We start from the raw sequence: 7,509 nt of genomic DNA, 5'->3' as shown, positions 1-7,509 counted from the left end.
TTAAAAAAAAGAGGTAAATTATGCACATATTACAAAAGTCAAAGAAATAACATTTTGAAAAATAAATGTGCAGAATAATTTCAATGCATTGAAAACAGACTCAAACACACATATATATATTACAGAGAGAAAGGATAGAGAGTTAGAAACAAGAAACATTGATCAGCTGCCTCCTGCACGCCCCCTACTGGGGATTGAGCCCACAACCAAGGTACATGCCCTTGACTGAAATCAAACCTAGGACCCTAGTCTGTGGGCCAACACTCTATCCCAGCCGTGGGCAAACTTCGGCCCGCGGGCCGGATCTGGCCCGTTTGAAATGAATAAAACTTAAAAAAAAAAAGACTGTACCCTTTTATGTAATGATGTTTACTTTGAATTCATATTAGTTCACACAAACACTCCATCCATGCTTTTGTTCCGGCCCTCCGGTCCAGTTTAAGAACCCATTGTGGCCCTCGAGTCAAAAAGTTTGCCCACCCCTGCTCTATCCACTGAGCCAAACCAGTTAGGGCTCAAATACACACTTTAGTGAACAGAAAGGAGTTTTTCTTATTAGAACAACTTTGAACTTGGGCTGCCTCTAGCATATTCATCCAACTCTGTATCTACCTCTGTAGTAAACAACGAAAGTTGACTATAAAATATCACTGTCATCAGTAGAAATAAGTAGTAGAAACATAATGCATCCAAGAGAGAGAGGGGGGTGCTTAAATAATGCATGACACATGGGTAATCTGGGGGGCCTGTACATTCTAATTCACAGAGACATAGACTCACTACTGATACATAGAATTGGCTTAGTTCTATTTATGAAAGGTAAAACCTCTTAAAGTTTCCTCCAAAACCTCTCTAGTACTGGGAGTAAGGCAGGAATTCACCATAATAACAAAACAAACAACTTTGCTTATGAAAAAGAAAATGGAAATCCACGATGTTTCACACTCTAGGTTAGAAGCTTACTAATGAAGTTAAATAGGATACAGTCCCTACCTTCAAGGGACTCACTGTTTAGTACAATACACAAATATTTAAAACAAAATATACATGTAGCACATAGCCTGTCATCTACCACAAAAGAACTATGGGTCACTGAAAGGAGGGAGAAATCAACTGGGCTGTGGGGGAAGGGGAGGGGGGGTTAGGAGCCAGGCAGGCCTGGCGAAACAGGTGACATTGGCTCGAGGTCTAGAAACAAACAGAAATTCACTTGGTGGGCAAGGATGGGGCAGAGGAGAGTACAACAAGCAGACACAGCCATGAAAAGCCATCAATATGCACATGTGATAACTAAATGTATGGCTACTGCATGTTGATTAAAAGCAGATGTTTATGAAATTCAATATTATCATTTTCTTTTATTGTAAAGCTCATATGAAAGTTCATGCTCCTTACAGAGATGCAAAATATGAATCAATTTTTTTCTATTAAAAGTATCATTTTTTCCCTTAAAAGCAATTATTTTGGAGGTACCCGCTGTGCTGGGTAATCCTCTGGGGTCCTGCAGAGTTAAAATTAATGAAGTTTACAGTCTCTGTAACTCCAGCTCCAAAGACGCACCTAGCATCTGCCAAAACCTGTGACTGTTTTACCAGACGGGAAAGAACAGTTGGCAGGACTAAACAATGCCTCGCTCTGAGGCAGAGTCGCAGGGACATGCCAGACACTGCGGTGAGCACGAGGCACGTGGTGGAGAATGAGCCAGGTGGGGCCCTTCCTCCTGTGGCTCACAGCTCATTGGGGGAAGACAGAATGGGGTTCAAACAGATTTTATTGATCATAGTTCAATATTTGCGATATTTACATATCTTAAACGAGGGAAAAACGAATGGTGTTCTGGAAAATGAAGTACAACCCACTTGAAACTGTTGCTGAAAAATGATGTATTGTACAATTCAATTAGTCTTTCTGGCCCCATTGAGCAGTGTTTATACTGAGCCAGGGCCCTGCTGAATTAGGTTAACAATGCTACCTTTTAGTAGGTGAACAGAAGGACAAAGGGCACTGGCCAGTCTCCCAGGCCTTAAAAGGCTTCTCTCTTCAGGTGGCACTTAAGCCCGAAAGGAAAAAAAAAAAAAGTCTTTTACAGAGACAGTAAAAGCAGTAAGACAAATGGGACAGCAGCTACTGACGTCAGCATTCATAAACCGAAATTACTAAAAACAAAAACAGAGCTAGTTTCAATCACGTCCGAGGCGCTGCTTCACGGGTTATTAACGAGTGTTAGGAATACAGAGCGTGTTGTGACCGCGGCTGCCGAGTGTGTGAACGGATCCCTGCAGGCTGAGCCGTGTTTGGCAGCCGGGCTGAGCACATGCTTGCTTTTGAGAATCAATCATTTACACTGGTGAGGAAATTTCTGAGAGGGCTCCAAATTCAGCAGGAAATGCCGTTTTTGCAAAATAGAGCACTTTCCCCCCTAAGTTCTAAATGGGCCTGCATGCTGGTATGAGGATTCCACTTTCAAACTCCACTGTAATTTAAAAGCTTTTTTAAAAAAGAAAATGTTTAAAAATATAGAGTTACTTAGGGAAGGAAGCCAATGACATTCTTAGGTGATAAAGTTTATGTGACGGAGTTTCTTTCTTGTTAATATAAATACTGCATGAGTTATATGTGAATGCCGAATATATTTCACCTAAAAGCTACTGTCCTACTTCTTGCCAACCAAATTTGTGAAAAGTCAGAGTGAAAACTCAGCTCACAAGTGCAGATGGATGAACCCAATACTCTTTTTTTTTTAAAAAAAAATGAATGGTTTTACTTGGCATTCTTTCCATGACCCCATTCCATTCACATTAGAAACAATTTTTCAGGGTCAACAGTTCATTGACCTATTAGGATTTTACTAAATAATACTTAGTGTTTATTACTAACATAAATGAAGTTTTTTCATCGCTCTTTTACCTTAGAACAAAATAGTTTAAGCCAGGGGTGGGAAACCTTTTCCTGCCAAGGACCATTTGAGTATTTATAACATCATTCGCTTAATATAATTCACTTAATATAAACTTATGTTGCTATGAAAAAAGCTCCTAGATTTATTGAATTTTAAATAAAAATTCAATAAGCGGTTGCCTTGGCAGGGCCAGACCAAATGATTTCATAAGCTTTAGTCAGCCCGCGGGCCGGACGTTCCCCACCCCTGGTTTAAGCTATAAGAACTCAAATCTGGGACTGTGCTGCAATCTGTGAGGGGGTTCTTTTCCACAGCCCTGCATCTATGTGATTCAACTTATTTAGAGGTAATGAAGTGGGAAAGGACAGCACAGTGACGACAGATGTGACAGCCGACATCCTGGTCCTAAGGGAAGAAAGTCACCTACAAGAAGATAGAAGGTAAAAGTATAGCACAGAACCCTGACTGAGGGCAATATCCATCAAGCTCACAAATGTACATACCTATACCTAGGAAGTTATCTGCAGGGAGTCTCACTCATAAATGAAAGAACTTATATTCAAAAGGATGCATAGCCCTAACAGTTTGGCTCAGTGGATAGAGTGTCGGCCTGCGGACTCAAGGGTCCCAGGTTCGATTCCGGTCAAGGGCATGTACCTTGGTTGTGGGTACATCCCCAGTAGTGGGTATGCAGGAGGCAGCTGATCGATGTTTCTCTCTCATTGATGTTTCTGACTCTCTATCACTCTTCCTTCCTCTCTGTAAAAAATCAATAAAATATTTGGAAAAAAAAGGATGCATAAAGCTATTCATTGAATCACTATCTGTAACAGCAAAAGATGGGAAAAACCTAATGTCCATTAAAAAAAAAAAGTCAGGTTGGATAAATTGATGTGTGTAAAATTCATGATGGAATATGGAGTGGCTATAACAAAAAAAACCCAGTGAAGAGTTTTATAATCTAAATCAGCGGTTCTCAACCTGTGGTTCGCGACCCCTTTGGGGGTCGAATGACCCTTTTACAGGGGTCGCCTAAGACCATCGGAAAACACATATATAATTACATATTGTTTTTGTGATTAATCACTATGCTTTAATTATGTTCAATTTGTAACAATGAAAATACATCCTGCATATCAGATATTTACATGACGATTCATAACAGTAGCAAAATTACAGTTATGAAGTAGCAACGAAAATAATTTTATGGTTGGGGGTCACCACAACATGAGGAACTGTAAGAAAGGGTTGCGGCATTAGGAAGGTTGAGAACCACTGATCTAAATGGAGAGCTCTCCCAAGAGCAGCTTGTGTACTATACTGCCTACTGCCATTTCTGTGTAAACACAGGTATGAGAAATGACCTCTGGAAGGATACGTAAGAAAGGAGTAATTTGCTTGCCGGAGGGAGATTACACACACACACTTTCCTCTGTACTTTCTGAATCTTGAAATTTGTGAAAGTATATTCAAAAAAAGAATAAAGGTATAGCAGCACACGGCAATTTCTTTATGGAAAAACAGCCTCCCACCCCACATTAGAGCACGTGGGAGTTTTCTATCACAGGACAGAACAATCATAATTCTTATTCTGAGGCATTAAAAAGAATAAGTTTTAATTCATATTTTGTTAAAGTATATAGAGCTAAGTGACAATTTACAAAATAATAAAAATAATATAGTCACATTACTGAAAATTAGGAGAATAAAAAAAAGTTATCGCCTATAATTTTCCCACAAATAACCACTCACTGCTTTGGTATAAGGTTTTCTTCCCATCTCTGAAACATCATGGTGAAAGCCTTCCTTATTGAAATCAATCCCAACCATAACACTTCTTGGTCCTATTAAAACAGGCACTGTGGGCTAATGGGGGAGGAATCAGGAGATCTTAAGTTTAATTACAATTTGTTCTCAAAATCTCCAAATGACTCCAAACAAGTGGTTTTCCCCATCAGCGAACTACTCTCCAGCTCTGCAAGGGCAATAGAGCCTGCTCTGAATGCCTCTCAAAGTAACAGAGATAGGAAATGGTTTACGTAACATGGAAAACCCCTAGTGAAATGGAATGTGACTGTTCTGGCTAGGATACAAAAATATTTTTAAAAAGTACAACGGAGGGGAACTGTTAGGAAGAGTTGAGGCTAAATCTGAGTTCCTTACCGCCTCTTTGTCATGCTGGTATTTTTGAATGGGGGGTGGTGGTGGAGGGAAGTTATAGTCAAAAGAGAATTTCATTAGAAAATTTGAGGATAGGGCTTAGCTGCAGGGTAATCCTGGAGCTCAACTCAATTTGCAGGATGTACACCAGAAAACAGATGAAATCCTGCTTTAAAAATAATTAGGATTATTATTTCTCCAGAGGGCAGACAAGGAAACGCTTAAGATGACAGACTTCATCCTGCTCTGCAAAATCCTTTTTTCACTGGCTTAAACGGCCAGTCAAGCCAGTCACGTACTAGCTATTAGAGAGAGCAGGCAGATCTCACAGAAAGATGTCTGGTTTGGGGGACTGATAGGTCTGAATTGATCCTCCCAATTAGGAATATTAAGTTAAATCTGCATCTGAGCAAAGATAGACACTGCACTAAATGGGATATAGTTACCTAATGCCTGTGAGAGATGATCCAGATAAAACCGACCAGCTCTATTCTTGCTTTAAAATCTCCTGTTGTTCACTGACACCCCAAGAAGGAATGGTCTGACACAGAAGATCCTCCTCACGTGCAACATGGAAGAAGGGAGGGTGCCCGACATCTTCAATCAGTTACCTATCCTCTCAAAATCAAACCGTCATTTGAATGACCACCATGGCAAATGCCTGCTTCGTAGAGAGATCGCAGGTGTCAGCGATGGCTAAATGAATGGTTTGGGTGGCCTTCACAGATCACGGCAAACAGCCCTGGATTTCCTCCTCCTCTCATATCTTCACAAACTATGCCTGAATTGCTCATTTTCCTCACTCAGTGGCACCTTTTCTGCTTTAGCTCAGCTGACTGGCCTATATTCCTCTGGCAGGTGCCACAGCCTAAGCCCTCAATGATCACGGGGCTAGGACTGCCTCACTCACTTGCTCTCTACACATCTCTCTTGGCTGTCAAATCCCTGCTCCAAACAGATTAATCAAAACTGCCTAAACCAAATTCAACCAGTGTTCTCTCCTTCTAAGCAAGTTTTTATCTAATACACACATGGCAAATATATTTATAGCCTATATGCAGAGTGTCAAGTACAAGATGCAGAAGAGAGAATGATAACTGTCTGGGAGAGGGGAAGGAAAGAATCAAGAGAGGAAATGAGGTTTAAGCTGGGTTTAGGATTTGCTGTGCTGAGGGCAAGAGGTGTGAAATGGCAGGACTGGGGATAGGGAGGCGTGTGATCTTACTGGCGAGACTCGTGGAGGCAGGGAGGTAGTGGGCGAAGGGGCTAGAAAGGCAAGGACTAGAGGTCACAAAGGTCTCTATGTCAAGCTAAGAGATTTGTATTTACCTTACGTACAATCACGTAAAAGCTGCCATTAACTGGGCACTTATGTGCACCAGGCATTGCACTAGGTGCTTTCTGTGAATCATTTAGTATTTAAGCAAAGAACAACCTTATGACATAGGTACTATTATTATTATCTCCACTCTGAATGTGAAGAAACTGAGGCTGAGGAGAGTACAAAATTGACCCAAGGTGAGACTAGGACTTTTTTTTTGAAATATTGCTGGGGCAAGACTTGAAAGCAGAAAGCACAGCTAGGAAGTTACTGAATTCCATCACATGAGTGATGCTGAGGGTTTAAGTCAGTGTTGGTCTAGTGGTGGGTGCAGTGGAGAGCATGATCTCAAGAGCTACAATTCTGCACGTGATTTCTGTTAACTGATTAGGCAGGGGTGGCAGAGGGCAGTCCAGTAGGTCTCCCAGCACTGGCAGTGGTGACTGGTGGAGCCATGTGTACTTGGGGGGGACATCTGGGAGGGTGATAAAGCCCACTTGGGGTGTACTGAGACTGAGGTGCCCACAGGACAGGCTAGTCAGACCAGGTAACAGACTTCTCTGCCATGTGGCAGGCACAGCACCATAAAAGAATCCTAAGCCTAAAGTGCCACCCCAGTGTGGGGCTGGATTCCTCGCCTTGCCAACTGCTAGTACCTGCTAGAAGGGTGGTCTGTGGAAGGGTGGAGAAGCTGTACAATGTAGCTAACCAACCAGACAGCTCAAAGACAACTAGGTTTAAAACTAAAGCTGGGAGAGAAACCAAGATGGCGGCATAGGTAAACACCAGAGATTGCTGCCTCCCACAACCACTTCAAAAATACAACTAAAAGACAGAACGGACATCATCCAGAACCACAGGAAGGCTGGCTGCGTGGAAATTCTACAACTAGAAGGAAAGAGAAAAACATACCGAGACTCAGAGGAGGCACAGTGCGGAGGTGAAATACTAAGGTGCGGAGTGCATGCGGAGCGGACTGGCGGCTGAGGGCGCGGTTGCCGTTTTCAATCGGGAGGGAGTCTCAGGCTCTGAGCTCCAGTTCCGGGCGAGTCTCTAGGGACCCAGACTCATACGGGAGAAGCGGGACTGTCTGGCATCGGTCAGAACCCGAGGGCAGCTTTCTCTCCGA

The 7,509-nt window shown here is 42.2% G+C and overlaps 1 protein-coding gene and 1 long non-coding RNA gene across 8 annotated transcripts in view; one reads left to right on the top strand and one right to left on the bottom strand.

Annotated features, from left to right (window-relative positions):
* Positions 1 to 7,509, bottom strand: part of PLEKHM3 (pleckstrin homology domain containing, family M, member 3) — a 162,666-nt gene that overhangs the window by 90,398 nt on the left and 64,759 nt on the right. The gene's annotated exons all lie outside the window — the stretch shown is intronic.
* Positions 1 to 7,509, top strand: part of LOC102245148 — a 14,095-nt gene that overhangs the window by 4,211 nt on the left and 2,375 nt on the right. The gene's annotated exons all lie outside the window — the stretch shown is intronic.

This window comes from Myotis brandtii, unplaced genomic scaffold, assembly GCF_000412655.1.
Source record: "Myotis brandtii unplaced genomic scaffold, ASM41265v1 scaffold43, whole genome shotgun sequence".
Classification (NCBI taxonomy): domain Eukaryota; kingdom Metazoa; phylum Chordata; class Mammalia; order Chiroptera; family Vespertilionidae; genus Myotis; species Myotis brandtii.
The sequence above is the reverse complement of the archived record's forward strand: the minus strand, read 5'-3'. Positions and strand labels throughout refer to the sequence as shown.